The following is a 24,609-nucleotide window of genomic DNA, read 5'->3' on the forward strand; positions in this document are numbered from 1 at the left end:
GAGCTATTTTGGGTGAGAAGTCAAAACTGTTCTGGTTGATATATTTCCCCCCTTACTCTCTTGCACTTTGCTCCTTCTTTCCATTAAATAGGGACATTATCTAATATTAAAATAAATTCCTTTGACTTCTAGTATTTTCCCTAAGCCTTTCTCACTACAATATGTAAGATTCATAGATTAAAAAAATAATTTTCCAGTCTACCAACGCTGGAAATGGAAGACCCCAAGGCAAAGATGTCAATTTAGGTGTATCAAGAGGCCACAAGCTCATAGACAGAAGATAGAAGGAGACCCCAGAATACACATCATCAAATGAAGGGCCAAGGTGGTACTCACAAGAGAATGTTTTCCTGACTTCTCAAGGTATTTCTCTAACAAGTTGTGATAGGATTATTATTAAAAATATTCCATGAGAGAAAACTGGGGATTAGCTTTGTTTGACTTGACTCTTCAATAATGGTCTGGACATCTCAGACCTACCAGTGCTCTCCTGACAGGCAGAAAGTCAGAGCCAGCCTTGACTAGATTCCCAAGGGGCCTCAGGAACACCAGAGATTAATGGAAGATATTATGGTGTCAGAAATACAATAAAAAGGGGAATTTAAAATTTGTATTGCAATTGGAAGAATAAAAAAATATATGGAATGATTTAAGAAAAGTTGAAATTGTTGATCTAATTGTAGCCATTAGATTTTTTTGTCAAGGAAAGCAATTTCAGGGTCATTGTAGAAGAAAATAATAATGGACAGGAGAATAATTAAATACAAATCTTTCATAAAACAAGTAATAGAATAGATCACTCTCTTGTTTAAAAAAAAAAAACTGCATGGTTTCTCATTGTACATAGGGTAATATTCCCCCTGATTCTCTCTTCCATCAAATTCCCCTTTATTCTCCCTGAAAATGCTTATCATTTTAAAAACTTTTTGTTTTGAGATAATTTTAGGTTCACATGCAGGTGTAGGAAACACTACAAGAGGTTTTTTTATACACATCACCTGTTCTCCCCCAACGGTGACATGTTGCATAATTGTAGCACAATACTATGACCAGTCACAACAACAGTTTCATCACAGAGATTTTACTATGACTTACAAGTGTTCAGGGAGCTGGCAGGCCCCCACTCTCACCCCACTCCCCATATTGTCACAGCAATCTCTTTTCCTCTGATATTAATTTTCTATTTTTGTGTAACAAGTTACCACAAACTTAGTAGCTTAAAATCACACGTGTAATATTTCAGTTTTTGTGGGTAAAGAGTCTGAGCATACCTTAACTGAGTCCCTCGCTGCAAGGCTGCGATCAGGGTGTCAGCCAGGCTGTGTTCTCAAAATCTGGAGGCTTGTCTGGGGGAGACTCACTTCCAGGTTCTCTAGGGTTAGTGGCAGAATTCACCTCATTGTGCTTATAGGACTGAGTTCCCTATTTTCTTACTGGCTGTAGACTGAGAGCCATTCTCAACTCTCAGAGGCTGCCCACAGTCCCTTTCCATGTGGTCCTCTCACACATGATACCCTACTTCTTCAAAGCCAGAGAGGGGCGGGTCTCTCACTCCAATCTACCATGGTGAAATCTTATACACTGTCACCTAATCATGGGAGAGAAATCTCATCATCTTCACTGTAGAGCATAACCTAATCAAAAGAGTGATGTGCCTTTCCTTTGCTTAGTCTTTTGCTATGTTCTTTTACTGAAGGGAGGGGACTATCCTGGGTGTAACACTGGGGTGCTGAGATCTGGGGGATCATCTTAGAATTCTGCATAGCACACCTCCCAGTGTCCCCACCACTCACTCTGCTCCAGTCACTGGGACCTTCATTCTACTTCTGTCTCTTCTTAAAGTATCTGTAGTAAAGAAGCCCTCCTTCCTGACCATCCCACTTGAAATAGCATCCCCAGTGCACCCCCCACGCTCCAGGGCCCACCACCCTGCTTGACCTAGCTCCACAGCACTTTACACTGTCTGGCTTGGTGTATGCTTGTTTGTTGTCTGTTTGCCTTCACTAAAATGAAGATTTCATGGTGGAGGAATTTGGTCTTTTTCATTTTCTATCTCTAGCACTTGGAATGATGCCTCGTATAAAATTGGTCCGCAAATGTTTGTTGAATGAACAAATAAATACTTTATTTGGCAAACAGAGCCAGTATGCTTACATAATAGAAGTAACTCAGTGCCTGGATTTTTAAAACTAAATAATTTTGTTTGAAAAAACATAGTGGTTAAGCTCACAGGCTTTTGGTTATACTCCTTGTGATCAAATCCCTGTTCTCGGACTTATTGTGTCTCTGTGCAAATGATTTTCCCTCTTTATGCCTCAGGTTTCTTAGCTATATAATATCTAAAATGATAGTATCTCTTCTTTGGGTTTATTAGGAATTCTGAAATAACACATGTAAAATATGTATTAAAGTGTCTTGTAAACAGGAAATTCTCTATAATATCAACATATGTGATTGCTGGTGGTAGTCCATTGAAATCCAATTCATTAGCCAATTGCCAACTCATCTCTATTTCATATTGTGTAGGCATGACTGTTTTAATGAGTTCTTCCTATGTAATGAATGACCTCAAGACTTAGTGGATAAAAATAACTATTTTATTACTTGTGATTCTGTGGGCCAGAAAGTTGAGCAAGGGCCCGGTGGGGATGGCGCCTCTGCTTCACATGGTATCAGTTAGGGCAACTCCCTTGAGTTAAAGGATAAGCTAACACAGCCACCCCAGTGACCACGTGAATTTAGGATGGACGTGTGACATAAGGTGCTGCCAAGTCCTCTTCCTTAATGACTAGTTGTTTATCCTGAGAATATGAATATAAGAGGGTGTATCTGCTTGGTTATGTAAAAGGGTGAGATTTCTCTGTCTTGCAGTCTCTGAGCAGCTTGCTTGTGATGCCTATAGCAATCTTGTTTAATTTTTTTTTTTTTACCATCATTGTTTTTCCTTTCTTTTTAAATTGAAGATAGAATCGGTTACAATGTGTCTACTTCTGGTATACAGCACAGTGTCCCAGTCATGCATATATATACATATATTCATTTTCATATTCTTTTTAATTAAAGGTTATTATAAGGTATTGAATGTAGTTCCCTGTACTATACAGAAGAAATTTATTTTTTATCTATTTTTATATGTAGTGGTTAGCCTTTGCAAATCCCAAATTTATCCCTTCCCACTCTCTTTCCCCCTGTAAACATAAAATTATTTACTATGTCTGCCAGTCTGTTTCTATTTTTTAGATGAGTTCATTAGAGTTCTCTTTTTCCTTCTTTTTTCTTTTTTTTAAGATTACACATATGAGTGATATCATATGGTAATCTTTTTTCTCTTTCTGGCTTACTTCACTTATAATGACAATCTCCAGGTCCATCCATGTTGCTGCAAGTGGCATTATTTTATTCTTTTTTATGACTGAGTAGAATTCCATTGTATAAATATACCACAACTTCTTTATCCAGTCATCTGTTGATGGACATTTAGGTTGCTTCCATGTCTTGTCTATTGTATACAGTGCTGCTGTGAACACTGGGGTACATGTATCTTTTTTTATTAGAGTTTCCTCTGGATATATGCGAGATTCTTCCAAAAACTAAAAATAGACTTACCATATGATCCAGCAATCCTACTTATTTACTTTTATTTAATAACAAATTTACTTTTTCTTCTACCTTTGTGGATAAGTTTTCTGGGTTGAGAGGAGATTTGGATTTTTGTATTTCCCTAACAAGATACAGTTCATGAAAAACACAGATTGATTATGAAAACAATGTACTAGAATAGCTTTAAGCTACTTTTGATTAATGAGAAATGTGATGGACTTCCTCTCATGACAAATAAAGCTACAAGTAGAGGCAGAGTTAGAGAACTGAGCAGCCTGGACATGGGGAATCCAGAATTCTGCTCTTGGCTTCACCACTTCAGTGTCTATATTTAATTTTATGGGGATTTATTTTTCTCATTTGTAAAATAAGGTTAGATTGGACTGGTGGCCTGTTGGCAATAGCCATCTCTGTATATGTTTTATTTATTATGCGTTCTGCTTAGGTTGTTTTCAAAATAGAAAGGTTACACATAAAAATTGAACTTCTGGATAAGAAGAAGGAAGAAGAGAAACAAGGGGAAGGGGAGGAAGAAGGAGGAGAGAAAGAAGGATGATTTTACTATATAGGGCTCATAAGGGCATTAGCTGGAGCTGAGAAATGACTGACTGCTTCCCCTGGACACATGCTCTTGAGTTGCCTACAATTGTCATCATTTGTCATCCTCTGTTGTGTATTAGTTGATTTGTTCATTTACTTGTATTTCTTGTAGACATGTGTGCAAGATATAGGTCATTGAACCACCCACTTAATGTGTATGATAAGAGCAATAAAAGAAAGACTAGCTAACTAGTACTTTTCTACTCTCTTTTAGTAGAAAAGTAACACTCACATGTGTCTGTATGTGGGTGAGTCAAGCAATGGAAGGTTCCCAAGCTGTGCTCTAGCAGGGGATCCGTCCTTTGCATTTTGACAGGCAGTCGCTGGTGATGTAGTCCAAGTGTGTCTTTACCCCCATGCCTTAATTGGCCAGAGTAGTTTCAAAACAGAACAAACAGCATACAGAACAAACAAAAGTTAATAACTGATTCAAAAATCTTACTAGAGGTGTGTTCTAAAATGCCACCAAAGCTATTTGGTAATGTGTATCTTTATTGACTAGATGCCAGTTTTTAATCTGGGTTATATATATTTTTAATAAGATTTGAAACTTCTATTCCCTTTAAGCATCCTATTCACTGTTTTTTTTGTTGTTGTTGTTGTTTGTTTGTTTTTGTAAGACAGAATTGCTCTTTCTTTTTTGGTCAAACTTTTAAAATATATCTGGCTCCTAAGATAGGCAAATGATCACTACATCAAGGCATGCTATTTCTTCCTCAACTCTCTAATGAACATTAGTTTTATATCTAGTTTACCAAACTGCAGCAGTTCCATGGGCTTCCACTTTGTAGTCTGAATAAACATCTGCTGAGGCATGTATGATATGGTATATAAACTATCATGGTATATAGTGTAATATATAAGCTAATGTAGGGTATAGTATGTAAATTATAAACATACCACTTTTTTTTAAAAAAATCAGAAAATTGCCACATGTCAATTTAAGAAAACTTTGAATATCTTCTTGACTTAAAATACTATTGAACAATGTCATAATTAGTTTCCATATGATTTACGATTAGCTTTTCTTCTAAAGAATGATAAATGAAGCTTAACAAGTATAAGCTTCTCAGTTTTAAAAAGCTTCCTTCTTCAAATAAATCAATATTGTTAATAATGGAAGATGTCACAGATGTCCAGATCAGCTAAAAATAAATCTACTAAAGTGGGAAAAAAAAATCTCAAAGAAAAGTAAAATAATCTAACTTTCATTTTTAGATTGTGATGTGTTTTACAGTACTAATTGCTTAGATATTGAATATCCTGTCTAGGCAAATTAAAATGGAAGTGAAATGATCATGCTTGGAAATTGCCTGTGTCCCATATTCAACCATTCAGATTTCAAACTTAATGACCTCAGCAATTCTCTTACTAAATCCATCACACTCACATTCTTTCTTTTTTTTTTTTTTAATTGAAGTACACTCAATTGCAATGTGTCAATTTCTGGTGTACAGCACAATGTCTCAGTCATTCATACACATACATATACTCATTTTCTTTTTTTTTTTTTTCACATTCTTTATACATATTCCACTTCTAGTCTTTTACCCTGAATAGCTGGCCAAGAAATGTGTTTAGTCTTGGACTATTGGTGGCCACCCAGCTAATCTTCAAGACCATATAATGAAATGAAAGGAGTGGAGACCAAGCAGACAGCAGACCAGCTTCAAACCCATTCCTTGTCACTGGGCCTCACTCCTTGACTATTAAATTATAATTTTAAATTCTTTTTCATAGCCTGAAGCAATTTATGTGGGTGATATTAAGATCATAGGGAATTCACTTCCCCTTTAATTTAAAGAAATGTTAAATAGTCAAAAAATTTAGAACACATCAAATTATTGGATGCTAGCCTCAGTCTAACAAACAGTGATGTATAGAATGATGCTTAAAATTTTTGGAACTAAGAATACAATTGATTATTTATGGAATTCAAGTCAGGCTTCTACACATGGCATGGAAATGCCTAAAATCTTCATTCTTGTACCAGAACTATCCAACGTAGGTTATAAATAAAACCACTCGTATGGTGCTAGCAGCTAGGTATTTCAAACGTATTCTAATTTACAAGATTGGAAATTTCTTTGTGTCTCATTGACTTATGACTACTTTGATTTGAAAAATAACCACCACTCAGAGAATTGGAACATAGCAGATTAGGACATTTTGCTAGAAGACAGCCACTTCACTACAGTTTTTTATGACAATTCAGACTCAGGATTTTATAGCTTACTGAAATTGAGTCAAAACCTGTAGTATAGCATGCATTTTAGCAACACACAGCTCTTTACCACATACTGGGAAGGTTTTAGGGTTTAAAGCCTTAACAGCTGGAAAAATAGAAACATATTTGGCTCGATATTTTTATGGACAATAAATATTGATAATTAATAATCATTTAATAGCATACTGATGGATTTTTATTTTGGATTTTTATTTTATTGTATTTTATTTTTATTATTATCTTTCTATTCCCCCCTCCATTTTCAATTTTTAATTTACATCTTTCTTTGAAAAACCCAGAGACCCATGGCCGAAGATTTCCTGTAGAGAGAGCTGATGAAGGGATTAAATAGCCTCAACTTTACTGCTCTTGAGACCTGTGTCAACACCAGTGAAAAATTCTTTGTTTCTTGCCATGAAATAATGCCGCTCCTTAAACTTGCATTTACTTGAAGTAAGTTGGAAATTAAAGAAACCAACAAAATGATTAATCTAGAGCCTGTTCTACATTTCAAAGCAATTAGTACTAGTATGCTTCCCTCAGGCAAACTGTTTTCAGGTTTCTTGGAATCTTTGTTGTGACCATCCCTCTTCCCGCACCCCGCTGGAGTGGGGCCTTATTGATCTTATTTTGTTTATGCTGTTATTCCACAGTGGTGTTTCTCTGGTGACTCCAGATTTTCTTAGAACTATTATTGCAGGCTTCATGGATTTCAAGGGCAATAATGCTTCAAAAGGACAATAATTTTATAAGTTCCAAAGTCATTAGGTAACACTAGTTTTCAACAATTTCCCAGGCATGCACAGTGGCTTATTATTAATGAAGAATAAACCTATGGACAACTAAGTGTAAAGTATTAGAAATAGCCGTTTCCAAATTACATCAGAGAAGGTTAAAAATGTCACAGAACTTCTAACAACGTTAATATTTGACATTTGAGTTATTTTTCAATTTAACAGGCTGGATAAAGAGTACTCTAGATTATCCAGATGAACTATAACAACTAAAAATACAAAAACTTTTTCTTCAATTAAATCAAGATGAATTACTTAGAGTATACTGGTGTGCAGGGCCAAGGAAGTCACTGTATCACTGAAAAGGGAACTCTTTAACAATCACTTTGAATAGTTGAACAAAATCACAGTCCGATTCCTCAGAAATAACTCATGAAACATCATTTAAAAGGTTGTTATTTCTTTTTAAATGAAAGTAAAACATGCTATTTAGTAAGAAAAAAGGAATCAGTAGCGTCTACACTAATGAATTAATAACCTGTTTGGCACTTAAAGGAGTGCCTGCATGTAGTGCTCAAAAAAAGCCATTGTCATCATCACCAGTCATCACTGTGAGTGGTCAGGAGCTGATAACAAGCAAGACATAGGATCCTGCTGCAAAGGCCACTGACCATCTCTCTCTCCAGGATTCTCCTCTCTTGAGGAAGTAAAGAATGGATGTTGAGGTCAGAAAGGCGTCCTCAATTTGAGCTATGTTTCTGCTACTTATTAGCAATATAAACTCGGGCACGTGTTTTAAGTTTGGTGAATCAGTTGCTGTTCTATAAAACAAGGCCAATGATTGGTATATCACAGGCCAGGCCAGCAGTTTAGCCTCTGATGCACAGTAGGTCAGGAAGGTGTTTCTTTCATACACGTTAGTGTTCCCGCTTTTCTTTGAAACAAGTACTCAGTTGAGAAGTTTTTCCATGCCACCTCGATGTAGGAAGAGAATCCTAGTGGTAGCACACATCCATTCTCCACTTTGTCCTTAGAACAGAACCTCTGAATGTTAACTGGGCACATTGCTTCCCCAGATATGCTTCATTTCCCAGATATCTTTGCAGCTAAGTGTGACCTTATGATTTCTGACAGATAGGAAAGTAAAAATAGGATGTTCAACTTCCTGAAAGTGCGCTAAATATGTAGCTTATCCTGCTCTTCCCTTTTGTAATTTTTGCTGACTGGAATGTAGAAGCAATAACTGGAGCAACAGCAGCCATGCTGAATCATGCAGAAGAGGACCACCCTCTAGGAATGGAGCATTAGAAGTTGGAAAAAGCTTGTGTGTCACTAATAAAACACTGCTCAAATTAAGGTACGTTGTCTGACCCCAGAGCCCTAGACTGTCAGGTTCCAGAATAAAACTCTTACGCATTTTAGTCATTATTAATTTCAGTTTTCTGTTACAAGTGGCAAAAGCTAATCCTAGCTAATACTACCTCAAATTATATTATATAATATAGATATTATTTATGTATTCTTGTGGTTTATTTTTTGATAGCACTTTTGCTAACGTATCTTTTTATACAAAATTCTCAGAAATATTTGAATTATACTTATCACAGAAAAAAAAAATCCTCTATAAGCCAGAGAAGTTGGTACGGCACAGGATAACAAACAATGATATTTAAAGACAGGAATCTACTCCCTTAAGTAAGCTTTAGGTTGCATACATTCCACACAGCGGAACTGAAAAAAATCTTCGGTGTCTAACCATTTGTTCCAGTTATTATGGCTGTATTACAGAACACCCAGAATTCAGTGGTTTAAAACAACCATTTCATTATATACAAGAATTCTGGAGTCAAGAATTTGGACAGGATACGGAAAGAACTGATAGATTCTAACTGATGGTGTCTGGATCTCAAATGAGAAGAGCTGAAAGCTGGGATGACTTAAGAGACAAAGGCTAGAATTATCTGAGGTTTATTCCTTACAAGCGTGTCTGCTGCTGTCCTGTAAGGACGTGAAGACTAGCATTGCCAATTGGCATAATTTACATGAGGCTTTGCCATGTGTCTTGGCTTCTTCATGGCACGGTGGCCTCAATGTATTTATTCAGACATCTTACAGAGTGGCACCAGGCTCCAAATACAAGTGTTTCAGTCAGCATGATAGGAGTTGCAGCATCCTTTATAACCCATCCTGCTTACACTGGACCGTGTTTGAGGAAGCATTTTCAGTCCCTCTGAGATACAAGAAGAGGGGACATAGATTTTGCCTCTAGATGGAAAGAATGTAAAGAATTTAGAGGAAGGAATGATTTAAAATAGCCACACTATTGTATACTGAAGGAGAAGTAATCAGCTCCAAGTTTTGTCATGGCCACACCTGCTATTACCCAAGGACACAGTAAGAAGTAGAGCAAGGAGTCAGTGTGGCTTCTATGAGTAAGCAAAGTCTTGAATGGGGATGTGGTCCTTCCAGCCAAACTCATGGATAAAAAGCAGGGAACCCAGAGTTCTGAGTAACTCTGACCTAGCAGGATACTTACCCTATATAGCTGACACTGATCACTGAAATTTGAATGAACTTTGCAAGGAGCAAGCATCTAGGTAACTAGCAACTAGTTAAGCATTGGGGAAATGATTCCACTCTTTATCATTATCTGGCTGATTTCTTTGCATTGTTCAGGTCTGTATGAAACCAAAATAAAAGCAACCTTGTGTTTGAGTCTCCATTCTCATCCATCTTCATACTTCATGGTCTAATGTCTTAACCTGGTTTAGATGAATAAGAACCTCTTACCCTTGGAAGTATAAACACAGTATAGTGGTGATATTATTAGTATTTAAAAGTCAATAACTTTTGTAATTATAACCAGGCAGAAATAAGTTGTCAAGGCATTCTTGCATATTGGGTCACAAATAATTTCTCATACTAAGAATTTATAAACAGAGGGTCTAATGTTAGGAAAAAAAGTTGTAATTTAACTGTTAAAATTCTGTGTCTCAATTTGCTGGTAGTGTGATAAAGGGAAAATTCCACTTAACCTGGGGAGGTTTGGTGAGAATTAAAAATGTGAGTGTGAACAACTCCCGGCACAGAGCAGGCACTTGGTAAATGCTGGCTTCCTTTTCCCCAGGTGGCCTCCCATAGACCCTGTCACCCACCTGGGCAATGTCTCATTTTCTAAAATGCTTCTGCAACTTGGAAATTCAATCTCTCGTTCACTGAAAAGGAAATTGCAACATGACTCAAGATCACCATGGTTTCAAAAGCTTTACCTTTCTACAAATCAACAGAAGAGCTAATACTTAGTATTTCGAAGTCATCTTTTATCATCAAAAATATGGTATTCCAGGGTACTGTCCAAACAATTAATTCAGTGAGAAATAAGGAGGTTATGGCCTAGGGAGTTTCAAACTGAAAAGAAATTACATTTCTTACAGGAATTTTAATAATGAAGTTGTCATTTATAGCCATAATTGTAGACTTACAATCTAACCCTCTCTGAGCATAAGGAGTTGGCCATTTACACCTAGCTTTTGCCCATGAGCCTTATTTCTCTGCCCGTGTAAATTAGTCATTAGCACTTCGCACACATTTTCATCATCGTTATCATAGACCTTTGTACCAGAGCACAGAGGCGCTCCAAGGAGTAGCTGTGGGTGTGGCTTGTGCTATTTCCTAGGCTAGAAGTTACAACCTACAATGGATGGGGTCATCAAGATTGGTCCCCATCCAGTGGGTTTCACTATATACCATCTGCCTTACGCAAACTTGTGCTTCAGGAGACATCAATTTTAAACGGAGATATCAAAGAGCATTTGGCTGCAACTATTTTTTTCAACAGCAAATGTACCACTTCACATACCTACTAGCCAGGTATGAGTTATCTAGTTTTTTCCCATCCATGCCAGCACTTGGTGTTCTCACTATTTTTATTTATTTATTTTTTTGACTCTCCACATAAGTATCTGCTCATAACTCATAGTAGCTCTAATTTGCATTACTCTAGTGAGTAATAATGTGGAACATCTTTTCATTTGCCAATTTGCGATGTGTATATCCTCTTTTTGAAATGCTTTGGTGAAAATTTGCCAATTTTCTAACTAGATTTTTTAAGCTATTGAGTTTTAAGAGAGAGAGAAATATTTACATTCAACAACTCAAGAGAAGTGAAACACTTGGGAAATAAATAAGATCAAGGTTTTACAATGAAACCTTGTATTGGATATGATTCATTAGCACCCAATATTTATTTTCTTTACCCATTTCTTGGAGACCTTCTTGTGTTGTGTGGCTTGAAATCTATGTATTCCATTTCCTTGTCATTAGCATTCTAGATATAGATCATATTCTGCCTCTTAAATGCCCTGTGTGAGATTTAGGAGATAGAAATGAGACAAGCATCATCTTCCTTCTACTGCTGGCTGTTCCCTGCTGTGACCAATGAGAGGGAGAAATAACTGTTTTGTCTTTGTTTTCTGCCACAGATTTCTATGTCTAGTCACCAGCTTTAGTGCTGGGAAAGAGTCACCGTGGTGGTACAGCAACTTCTCAGTCCTGATTTCTTGATCATCAGTGTGCAGCAGAGAAGTGTGTTCTTGAACCTAATACTTCCTTTTGCCTCCTTCAGCTTTCTGACCCTTCTGGAGTGTGGACATGGTAGTAGCCACTCTGGTGGTCTGTTCTGTGGCCTTCTGTGGTATAGAACTCAATGAGACCCCTTTGTTCCAGCCCCTCTAACCTTTGCCAGGTACCAGTTTTCTGCATTAAAACTCTTTCTGCTCAAAACACCTAGAAGTTTTCTATTTACTGGATAGCATCCAAACGGATACCTACCCTCTGCAGAAATATTATAAAAGTAAACTCTAATTAACATGGAGAAAAATCAAGGAATGATTTAATAATTGACTTTTTAAAGGGGTGGTGAGCAGGCTTCTCAATACGCCGTTCTCAGGGACACTGAGCCGGCTGCAATCATGTACCTCACCCACCGGCAACATTTGCTAGACGCAGCTGTGATAGGCTGCTTCTTAAGTCAGGTGTTTCTCAAGTTTAAGAAAATGGAAGTAAGAAAACTGCCCTGTGTTTTTACTCCTGCTTGGGCTATTTTTAGTGAGAAACAAATAGGTGATTTTAAGGCTATGTAGCATAAAAAGAAAAAAAAAAAAAAAACTAACTTAGGAAATCCACCTCCTAAATGGCAGAATAAGGGGTTCTGCACATCTGCTCCCCAGCCAAACAACCAGAGTGGTTTATGTCCCTGCAAAATTCACAAGTGAAACTTAATCCCCAGTGTGACAGTATTTGGAAGTAGGGCCTTTGGGCAATGATTCGGTCATTAGGGTGGAACACTCATGAATAGGATTAGTGCCCTTATTAAAGAGATCCCAGAGAGCTCCCTTGCCCCTTCCACCATGGAGGACACAGTGAGAAGATGTGCATCTGTCAAGAAGTAAGCCTTTACTAGACAACAAAACTGCTGGCTCCTTGCTCATGGACTTCTCGGGCTCCAAAACAGTGAGAAATAAACGCTTATTGCTTGAGACGCCAAGTCCATTTTTGTTATAAGAGCCTGAATGAATTAAGACAAGCAGATAATTTGTATTTCTCTTAGAATATCTTTCAAGAGAATCAGGCTTAAGTTTCAGTGAAATGAGTTAGTGACACAGGAGTAGAATGACTTTTACTCTGGAAATATGTGTAATCGTTTCTCAAGTTTAATTTTCCCAGTATAAATTTCTGGTGCTTTTTAGCTGTAAAATGTCTAGCAAAGTATTAGTGGTTTTATTATTGTTAAAAATGATTAAAGAAGACATTGTGGATGATACAAATGCCCTTTAACACTTCCTGAAGTGGACAGTCTTTATTCTTAAGGGTCGGGAGAACTGCAAAATGGAGGGGAAGACAGCAGGCTTTTATAGAGAAGGAATAAAGAACAAGGAAGAGAGAAACAGAAAATGACTGAGAAACAAGGAAGTAAGTGTAGAGCTCAGAGCTGGCTTGGCTTTTGGGGATTTGCTGGTTGGATATGTTACATTTCTGGTCAAGCAGAGCATTTACAGAGACACAAACGTTACATAAATTTCAGTTTGCTGAGTGGCATCTGGAACAGGAGCAGTTCCATCTTGAGTCTAGAATTTTATTTCAACATTATCATAATCATCTTGCCTTCCACAATCTTTTTTTTCATAGCAATTTTATACCTTCAGTCTCCCAGTTATTCAGATACAAAAATGAGAATTCATCTTTGACTCATTCACATCTGTCCTTTTGTATCAAGTTAATCACTAACATTTACTGACAATTTATTTTTAATTAATTGCTCCCTTTTTGTTGTCATTACCATGTTCTAGTTTCAGATAGTTGTTATCACTAACCTGTACTAAAGCAATAAATATCTATACGTTCTTCATTCTCCTACCACTTCTACACACTACTGCCAGAGCAATTTTTCATAAGTGCATTCTCAAAATACCTCTTTTCTGCCCCAAAATATACAATGACTGCTGGTTGGCTATTGAATATATTTCAAACTTCCTGGCCTGTTGTGCAAAACCTTTCTCGTTGTGTTCAAGCCTACCATTTCAGTGCAAAAGAGATGACCAGTTGTCTGACCATGAATTAATGCATTCTCTCACACATGTTGATGTCTCTTAAGGGGAAAGAAAAATTAAATGGAGATGCTGCTTTACAAATATGGTCTTGGAGCAGTGTGTTAAATCTGAATGGACAGCCCGGTTTGTCATATTACAAAACCAGGCTAGATTTTCAATGTAAAGCAGAACCTTCGCATTAACAAAGCATAATGTGGGTCTCTCTTGGTCACAAAACAGGAAAGAGAGAGGGATTTTTTTTTTTTTTTGATAATAAAGTTGATTGCTAGGACCCTGTATTAACTTCCTATTGCTGGTGAAACAAATTGCTACAAACTTGGTGTCTTAAAAAACAGCACAAGTTTATTATTTTATGGTTCTAGAGGCCAGGAGTCTGAAATGGGTATCACTGGGCTAAAATCAAGGGGTTTGCAGAGCTACACTCCTCCTGGGGGCTCTAAAGGGAGATCTGTTTCCTTGCCTTTTCCAGCATCTGAAGGCTGCCTGTAGTCCTTGCCTTGTGGTCCCTTTCCACCTTCAAAGCCAGCAGCAGCTGGTCAACTTTTTCTCACATTTGCATCACTCTGACACTGACTCTTCTGTTTCTTGTCCATAGTTAATGACTCTTGTGATTACATCGGGTGCATCTGATAATGTCTTTATCTTTCCCATCTGATTAGGAAGCTTAAATTCATATGCTGTCTTCATTTCCCTTTGCCATGTGACTCATTTACATAGGTCCCAGAGGTTAGGGCATGACATCTTTGGGAAGCCATTGTTCTACCTACCACAAGACTATTCAAAGTAGAGCTGAAGACAGTACAGTCCAGAACTTTGTCCACAGCTTATTAAAAGGGCTAAATCAGCTTGACTGCTCTTAACCACTTCCTGAATCTTTATCTCTCCTCCCGACCCCTAGAAAATTCATTCATTGCATTGGAAGAATCCTTAGTCTTCTACCCGAGGAGGGCTATTTGACTCCCTTTCCTTCTCCTGTCAAGCCAAGTGGGGAAGAGCTCCAAGAGAATCAGTAAAATCAAGAGAGGGTGAGACTGACAACTCATTTCCTGGGTGGACTTCTTTTTAGGCAGCAGACTTGATGTTCTCCCTCTGGGCAGATCTAGCTGGGGAGACGCGAGTCAGAGGGAGATAATGAGCAGAGGGATAAGCTGTAGTCAGACACTGGGGCAACCACACTGCATCGAGGATGACGCTCAAGCTGACACCGCAGAAACTGGGACGTTGCACCACCTGACTGCCCCCGGGCCCCACGTGCGTGCTTCAGGAGCGGGCCTCAGGCATTACCTCCTCTCAGTGGCACAGTCTGTTGAGGTTGGTCAGAGAAGCCACAAAAGGCAGGCGACAACTACAATAGCACGGTTCAGCGAAAAGTCATTGCTCCCTTTGTTCTAAAGACTAATATTAGTCTTTAAAATAATGGAGGAAATGGACTCAGAAAAGGGAAGGAAGGGGGACATGGAAGAGCTGACCATGGGCTTTCCACCTTTCTGACCCACGTCACAAGCACAGAGAGGAGGAGAGGATCTGAGCAATAAACTGGATGTGAGCTTGATATTTTAAATTGGATTAGAGTGGATTGGAATTTAAAACCTAAAACTGGCAGAGGATTGCAGAATTTACTCAATATGTCTTTAAGGGGCAGTGAAGAAAGATTTAACTGCAAATGTTTGAAGGTTACGATGGAAAAAAAATAAAATTATTTGTCTCTACCCTTCCAATTTAATATTGGTCTATATACTGGTTATAGATACAATGACATAATTTTCTTCTTTAATTATCTTTATCAAAGATACATACAAATATTATCTGGAGCATATTACAACACAATTGATAAACACTCTGGTGTTTGTGGGAGCTTTTTGGAAAAAAATAATTCGGGTCTAACTTGAGATACTCCATACATTGATCTATTAATCAACCACCTTCTCAGATGGGTGATGCTGAAGACATACTGTTTGCATCTGAGAAGGTGACATTTTCTTATTTCCTTAGTGAAATGAGATTTAGCCTTCATATTTCTAGCTTATTTAACCCGATGAGATAGCTATAATCTTTATTTTACAGGTGAGGAAACTGAGGCAGCAAAAGGTTGTGCAACTTGTCCAACGCCTCAGAGTTATGAAGTGTGGGGTCCAGATCGCACATGGGAATTCTGGCGCACAGTCTCGCAAAACAAAGCAGTTGTTCACCAGTGTTTGCTGAATTGAATTGACTACTACAGTTTATCATGATTATCACCAACTTTGCAACCTAAACTAGCTCTCAGTATTTCACAAAATAGGGCAGGATAAATTGTTCTCCAGAAGGAGTAGTTAATGTTTCATACTGTTAAATTGCCTAATTTTCCAATTGTTAAATTGCCTAATACGTTCTCTCTGAATGGTGTTTTGTTTTCCTTGAAGAGGTAAACAAACAGTAAAACTCTTTCATCTCAGCCATCACGGAGTAAAGCTCCCCTCTAAGCAATGCTTGCTTGGGTTATAGCTGATGTTAAATCATCTTTAAACATTTAAAAGGCAAAGTGCTTTATCCATGGTGATTTTATTGTGCTAGAAAACATTAATTGTAGATTAAGGTTCTTTCTGTCTCAACTTTGATGTCTTTGGTAACCTTGAAGTCAAATCTTTGTGTTAGCAAGAATTGAAGAATGGTGTTCATCTATTAGCCAAAAAGTTTGTCTTACAATAAAAAATGAGATTGTTAATGTTATTATTTATAGTTCACCACGAAATCTCTGTAAGGAGGTGGATATCAGAGAAAAATTTCTTTGAAGAAAAAAAAAATTGCACACATACACACACAAGCACATATTTATGTTTCCCTGTTAGAAAGTAGTTCATGCTTAATACCCAAAACTTCAAAAAGCATATGGAGAAATGGAACCAATTAACCATAATTCCACAGCTTCATAATAGTCACTGTTACAATTTTGATGTTTATCTTAACGGATACTTGTTTTCATGTTTGTCTGTATATCTCTATGTTTCTCTTTATAAAAATATAGACTTAATCTAGCATTCAATAAATGTATGTTTTGAGGAATTTTTCATTTATAAATATTTCAATAAGGTCTTTCTATGTCCAGAAATACACTTTCATAGTATAGATTTACTGGATGCACAGTAATCTAATGATAGCACCATTGCGTATTAAAGCAACAGACTTGAAACTGAAGATATTTTGACCTATCTAAAAATTTTTTACATCTTCAGCTTTTCAAGAATTGAATACTATGCAAAGTAGGCATTTTAACTCACATTAGTCATGATAAATTGAAAAAAGAATATGTCTTTAAAACTTCATAGAGTGTGCATTTGAGATCTGCAAATAACCAGGACAAATTCATCCATCTATAAATTTTATACATATCAGAGTCCACCACATTAAAAACATTGCTAGCTCCACTCTGTCCCATAAGACTTGGCCAATGTGCAGAAATGTTCATGATTAGTACAAAATAACTTGACTGAGGTCATCTATCAACATTCTGAAATGGAATCTGAATGAATTAACTGTTTTTTAAAACTGACACTGGTTCAAATTCTGGGTCTATGTCAGAAGAGCTCACAATTGTAATATGTGTTAAGGGAAGAAATTCTCAGAAACCATTAAGAAAGCATTAATACTGGATGTATTTATGACTGTTACATTTTCACAATCATATATTCCTGCAATTGTATTTGAATTTATAATTTCTTCCTTCTTTGTGTTAAGAGGTGGTAAATCTTTTCAAAAATATAAATGTTAATAAAAATTTGCAAAACAATCAACCTAAAATGATCTTGACTCCATTTTAGATTTTTCTAACACAAATAATGTACACCTGTTTGACTTTGCTTTTTTCATTATAACTGTGAAGCTTCAAGATGCCCTTTTGTTCATATTCCTTGAACACTAAACCAAATTGATTGTGTTAAACACTGTTCATAATGTGAAAATTATAGCAAGATCATATACCTTTGCCAAGCATTTTTCAAAGGTCAGAATTCTGGTTATGATTTTCAAAGACAGCACTTTAAAGATAAAAGTTGTCTGGGAAAATGGGCACTTTTATGCAATATGGTTTATTGTTTTGTTGATTTTAATATTACTCTGTGTTTTTTGGATGCTTACTAGCAACTCAAAGTACTCCTTGATTTTCCTTGCAATTTGATGGACTTTGGAAGTTAATTTTCTTTAACCTAATCAGGAAAAGGCTTTTGCAAAAGCCCTTTTAGAAGAGAAAGAACAATTCTTATAAATTGAAAGGTAGTTTTATTTTTGCATAAAACACCACTGGCTTTCAAGAAGGCATGCAAAATACTGACACTTCTACTCTAGTCTTTAGGGGTGTCACAAAAATAAAAAATGATGACAGTGATGAGGAGGAGGATGAAGAGGTGGAGCAGGGAGAGGTGGGGAAGATGGCAGCTGTGAAGCATCAGAACATATCTCCAAAGGGGTATGAGATGATCACTTCATATCTCCTGGAAGCATATTAACAACAAACAAACAAAAGTAACAAAAGTTAGCTGTTTTTCTTATATATTTTGTTTGCTATCTTACCTGAAAATTAATACGAATATCATGTGTAAGTACTTTGTAAACTTCCAATTTACAAAGGTAAGATAGTTTTATTTTCATCACTGTTATTGGTACCACTATGATTATTCTTATTTGAGCAATGAATATTCATATCACCATTTGTCATTATGTTTCCATGTTTGTGCATGTGAGCTGAATATTATGATGAGAAGCACCTTGTCCAAGGCCAAGATGGGAGTCAGTGATAACAGGATAAAGCCAGAATTTAGTTTATGACTCAAAAGTCTGGGCTTCAAGTTCATGACAAGTTGCTCCTTCATCACACGGCTCAGAAATGACTCTGATGTAGCCATTTTCCTGTTGGAAACAATCATAGGGTACAAGATTATTTGAAATTGAAATCACTTTGGTAAACTAGGGTTCTGATTGCGTGTGACTCTTGTTTCTATCGTGTATATGCCTTTGTGGGTATTTCACTCAATTGAAAGGAAAAGAAAAAACAAGAACAATTTATATTGCCTCAAAAGCTCCTTGGTAATCTGCAACATTTCTTGATGATTCATTTTGTATTTTCCCAGGCAGCCACAAGTAAAACTCAGAACACTGTGGGATCAACTTTTCCAGTGAGTAGCCACTGGGGTAGTAAATCTCACCCAGAGAATTCAGTGAAGTGCACTGTTCCACAGCCAGAGCACCTGTGTTCTCATAAAGATGCATAAAGTACGGCACATTTGCAGACGGTGTGCGTTCACGCAGATCATAGGCAAGTAACAATTTTCTAATAAAGTATATTGTGTAGCGTCCTGCACTACCTGTTATGTCATGTATGGTTATGGAAATTAAGTTGAAATTTTACAAAATAAAATTCAGTTTCCCAGTCAGCACAAATATGGCAGCAACAACACATGGGAGCACCTTAGAAAGGCAGTCCCAGCCCATCCTGTACCTGCTAAGTAAGAATCTACATTCCAGTAAGACCATTCATTAGGTGACTCAGGCATATTAAATCTGAGGAGAACTGTAGGTGGCCAGAGAAGATAATCTAGCCCGTTTCAGAAAAGAGGCATCCATTTTAGTCTAAAATAATTAAACTAACTTCGTAATTTTGGTAGTTAAATATTTTTAAAAAAACGATTAAAAATTTTCCATATATACCAAAATTTTGTCTTTTTTTTCCACCCCAAGTGTTGTGATTCAGGAAGGAATCACCCTAACACCCATGAAGGAGAGTTGCTGTAAAGCAGAACTTTAGCTATGATGATACTTATTGAAACATGCATTTAGTCCAGCTGGTTGACAATTAATTCAGGGTTTACCATTTATGGTCTGCATTCCATATAACCTGATAATAGAAAAACTTAAAACTCCAGTGACTTTATTGTTTGTTCTTCTTTGTCTATGTGTCAGGTTTTTATTTTTTAAAAAGCGATTTTCCCTTTTCTTATATCACTTTCTTTTGATTTCATTTTTATTGTACAAGATTATCATAATGTTTGTTTGCAGAAGTATTTATAACTCACTGTAGTCCTGTCTTATGAAACGATTTCCCTGCCTACAAACAGGTTTCTAGCAGGATACAGAGATGTATCCTGGACATCTCTGCTCTTGATGAACATGTGTCCATTTATTTATTTTTTTGTTTAGCTTCCAAAGCTCCCTTCTTGAACATTTCATCAGTGAATACCTATTTGCTTACACATACAGTGACAAATTTACCCAAAACACACATACATACACACACACAAACACAGACTCACCTACATTTAACTGTTTTACAATGCTTTAATGTGGCTCACTGGCTATTTCATAATAAACACCTAGGCCATAAAAAAAGACCAATATGCCTCAACATTACAGCTTAAGTAAGATACTACAAATAGAGTTCAACAAAACTCCAAATTTTGGTCATAGGACAGGTGAAAAATAACCAACCAGGAAGGCGTTCACGGCTTTTCTGTCCTCCAGTTCCTACACACATACAAATAAGTTATTTGCAGCTGAATTTCCTTCCTTCTCCACATTCTGAGGAAGGAAAGTTGATCTTTGTGATCCTTCGGTGTTTAGGAAGACAGATGGCATTGGATTGGAGTCGGGAGTGCCATTTCCAGAGCTTCTAAATTGAAATTGCCTATTAAGAGCCTGAGAGTGGAAAGGAAATTTTGCTGTTCAGTTGCAAGCAGTGATGATCAGTGGCTGCTGGGAATGAAGAATTAAGCAGTGAATAAAGGGGCTTTTAAAAGCGTTGGTGTGAGTTTTAAGTGGGGTGTGGAGAACTCTATAAGTTACATTTTTTTCTGTTTATTTATGGTACTGAACTGTGTTTCTTGCTTTTGACTCCATAAAGAGAATGATTCATATGAGACTCTTGGATATTATTAGCATTATATACATGCATTTAAAATGTGAAATGATTGCATGATCTGCTGTATCTTACCTTGATATTCATTAGGCTGTGCTTAATTAAAATTCCAGACTTTAAAAGGATTTTATGAAAATTAACTATTATGTTTCAATGTCCTTGATGTAACAAACATAATCATATCACCTGACCAGTCAAGAGTAACTATAGTTGCCCTTGATTTGTAAGGATCATAAATAACTTTTTCATTTTCTTTTCTGTAGCCTCAAATTTGTTCTCTAGTGAAGTATATACTGTATTTGTAATAGGACGATAAATTATCTCTAGTGAATTGGATTTCTGTTTTCCATTAAGGTTTTCTCTAATTTCCTGATTATTGTACAGTCAATATATATTTCTTTATAATCCAAAAAAAGAAATTAAAATAGAATACCAATTTACCATTGATACTATTTCTAACATTTTACTGTTTTATCATTTTTATGCTCAAATGCCATGTTTTGAAAATTTCCCATGGAAATGGTTACCATGGATTGATCCTTGGGAAAGTTTGCTCCTCCTATCAAAGATTCAATTAGAGGTGATGTTTCCATGTCTCCTTCAATACTTACTCTGTGCCTTGTATTCCAGCTCTCATTTCCTACCTAGGGCTTGTTTAGACCCATTGAACAAAATAACTGAGCATTTGAGGAAAGAAAAAAAAAAAAAAAACCCTTCTGGGGTTAAACTGACTGGGACTCCTGGAACTTACGACGTCAAACTTTCATTTAAGTCATGCTATAGTTTACTGGGTGCCTTAGTAGGATTATTCAGCAGTAGAAGACAAAGCTGTTTTATAAATCAGACTGCCTGAGTGTGCTTAAGAAGTGTTTTCCAAAAAATACAAAATTGCATAAAATTGGGGGCCCAGTTGGTTACACTCAGTGAGTCATCATCCTCTTCCCCCGCCTTCTTGTAGATGCCACACAGAGACCCATCAAAAAGCTACTCAGTTACCCCTCCCCTACATGAGACAAAACCTTGGATGGCTGCTGCGTCCAGCGCAGCTCGGGATCGTGTCTGAGGACAGGCGACACAAGACTTAAGAAACAAATAGACTAAATAAAGAGCAAAGATGGGACCAGGGGTCTCAAGATCTCATGAATCTAGAGTGCCGAAAGCCTGGGCAACATCATATTTATATAGCTCAGAAAAAAATGCGATCAAAGAGTGGGGCTTTAGGTATTCCATGTGATAAGCACTAAGTTCTGCCTGCTGGTTAACTGATTAATTTCAGGCCCATTCCTTCCAGGAACAATCACCCTCCTCGGGGTATGCAAAATTTCGGAGTCTGTTCTGCCATTGCCTCTGGGACATCTCAAGATAGCAGATACTTCCCCTGGGTTCAACAGCATCTTTCATGCCAGTACAAAGTTCTGCTAATGGATGATCTGGCTTTCCAAGACCGTTCATTGTTTTACCCTAAGGAAATATCTGCCCTCCTTCATGCCATTATGGTCAATCTCAGGATTGCCCCTCACAAATTTTCTTTAGCATAATACATGTTATAGGTCATCTACTGCACAAAACATTAAAACAAAGCAAGCATGTGCATTTTAAGCAAGTAAGTGTGAATACAATATTTTAAGCTCGTGGAAACTTGGGTGTGGCTTGTTTTCTAGTTGCCTGTTGTCCAGCGGCTTGTTTTCCAGCAGATGGCTATGTCTGGGAGCCATTAAGATCAGAGCGAGTTGTGGGCTGAAGGCAAGGGCAGAAGGAAGCCCTTGTGATGCTTTGACTGTCTCTACAAACCTGAAATACTCTTGATGCTCAAAGCATTTAGTTACTGCCATAATGCCTAGTTTCTTCTACACAATAGCTTTATTGTTAGACGCCTTTGAATTAATTAAGATTCCTTTGCCTGGGTAAGCTAACACACCATGTAAATGAGAAGGAGTAAACAAAAGCTGGAAAACTCTTCAGCACACCACATTTTTCTTATACACCAAGCCTCCACAGAATAAAACTTGTAGGCTTACAAAAGGACTCACTAAGTGATTTCATAAAAAGATATTCACTCCTCCCCAAATTGCAGAACACACTGCTGGGAAGCCCTTTCTGAATTGCTTCTTAACCCCATAGACTCATTCCCTTTTAAGACTGTTTGCTTTAAGTGTGATTGTACAGATTTCTGGAGGAAAAAATTTCACACACAATTTTCCCTGCAAATGGTGTGGGGCAGAACACATTGATTTTTATAAACAACTTTGTGTTTATAGTTATGCTTCTTAATTGCATTGCATTTCATAAAAAAAGAACTGAATGAAAACCAGATTAATGTTCAAACTGGAGGTACAATGACCTAAATGAATCTAAGCTTTTGAAGGGTGTTTGGATCTAAAAGATGTTATGAAAGTGGCCGGAAGTGTGTCATTTGATTCAGCCAAAAACAACAGATGGAGCTTTTGTTTTTAGCATTCTTGTTGCGTATAGAGATGCTCAGAAGTTTAAACAGTTGCTAAGTTCTGTAAATTCTAATAATAACGGTTGTAACTAATAAGTCTGGGTTGGCAACATCTGTCACAGAGATCTCTCCATTTCTGGTGCTGCTACCAAATCCAGGCCCTTACAAACCATGTAATCTAAGAAAGTTGGTGAGTCTCCCTGAGACTCAGTTCCTTTATCTGAAATGGGAAAAGCATTGCCGGCTTCGTAGGGTTTGATGCCCTCCGTGTTACTGTGTGCCAGGTACAGTTCTATGCACTTTGTAAACACGAGGCCAGGTATCCTCAACATGACCCTAGTCAGTAAATACTAGTAGTACATCAACATTTTGCAAATGAGGAAACTGAGTCCCAGAAAGTTAAGTAACTTGCTCCGCGCCACACAGCTCATGATGTGGTGAAGCCAGAATTAAAACCTGGTTAGTCTAGCTCTGGGGTCTGCTTTAACCACCTCAATGTTTGGTGAGGACTTAGATAAAATACTATGTAAAGCTTTCTGTATGTTATGCACTCAGTATTTAATAGCTGTCTTTACTATCATTTACAGCTATTGCCAGCCAGTGAAAGCATGAGTTTCTTCTGCTTTTGTCCCATCTAATCAAGATGAATGGAAATCAACACTTGGTTTGGGGATTGTTATCATGGCTTTGTCGCTATTTACTGAAGAGGAAATAAATCTTTGATGATAAAGACTCTTAAAAAATGCCATAGAAACATTTGAGATTTGAGGTACTAAATAGATACAGGATGTGGATAGAATCCCGAATTCCTGAAAACTGAAAGGTCATTCTCTGGATTTTCATGTACTAATGATAATGCAGTTGTTCAGTAACGACATTAGCTATTGAGGGGACGAATGATCTCATCAAAGCTACTTCTTAGCCCATCCAAACAGTTTTTAGAATCAGTCACCTTAAGAGGGGGTGTGTGTATGTGTGTGTGTGTGTGTGTGCACACCTGTTTTATATTTTGTGGGTATAATAGATCAGATCTGTGGTTACCAGAGGCAAGAGTGGGGAAACAGGGAATTGGAGGAAGTTGGTTAAGTGTACAAACTCCCAGTTGTAAGGTAAACAAATACCAGGGGTGTGATGTACAACGTGATGACAGCAGCTAACACTGCCGTGTGATATATAGGAAAGTCGTTAGGAAAGTAAATCTTGAGTTCTCATCAAGAGGAGAATTTTTTCCTTTCTTTCTTTCTTTCCTTTTTATTGTATCCATATGTGAAGATTGATATTAGCTGAGACAATTGTGATAATCATTTTACAATATATATAGATCAAGCCTTTATTCTGTACACCTTAAACTTATACAGTGCTGTATGTCAATTATCTCTCAGTAAAACTGGGGGAAAATAACAGATTTTTTTTTCTTCTAATTAAAAGAAGTAATGTCAAATGCCTGTCCACTCTCCTCACCTTTAGCATTCTCTCATCCATGGTCTCTAAGTAAAAAAGTCTAAGAGATCCCC

The 24,609-nt window shown here is 37.1% G+C and overlaps 1 long non-coding RNA gene across 3 annotated transcripts in view; it reads left to right on the plus strand.

Annotated features, from left to right (window-relative positions):
• Window positions 1-22,128, plus strand: part of LOC123620052 (uncharacterized) — a 68,135-nt gene extending 46,007 nt beyond the window's left edge. For 2 of the 3 annotated variants that reach the window (XR_012504108.1, XR_012504109.1), the window contains 3 exons: window positions 6,727-6,880; window positions 8,396-8,518; window positions 11,786-22,128. This is a non-coding gene — a long non-coding RNA (uncharacterized LOC123620052). The remainder of the gene's footprint in view (window positions 1-6,726; window positions 6,881-8,395; window positions 8,519-11,785) is intronic. The other variant, XR_006728763.2, reaches the window with a different exon arrangement.
• The last annotated feature ends 2,481 nt before the right edge of the window (window positions 22,129-24,609 follow it).

The sequence above is a fragment of the Camelus bactrianus genome, chromosome 3 (assembly GCF_048773025.1).
Source record: "Camelus bactrianus isolate YW-2024 breed Bactrian camel chromosome 3, ASM4877302v1, whole genome shotgun sequence".
Classification (NCBI taxonomy): domain Eukaryota; kingdom Metazoa; phylum Chordata; class Mammalia; order Artiodactyla; family Camelidae; genus Camelus; species Camelus bactrianus.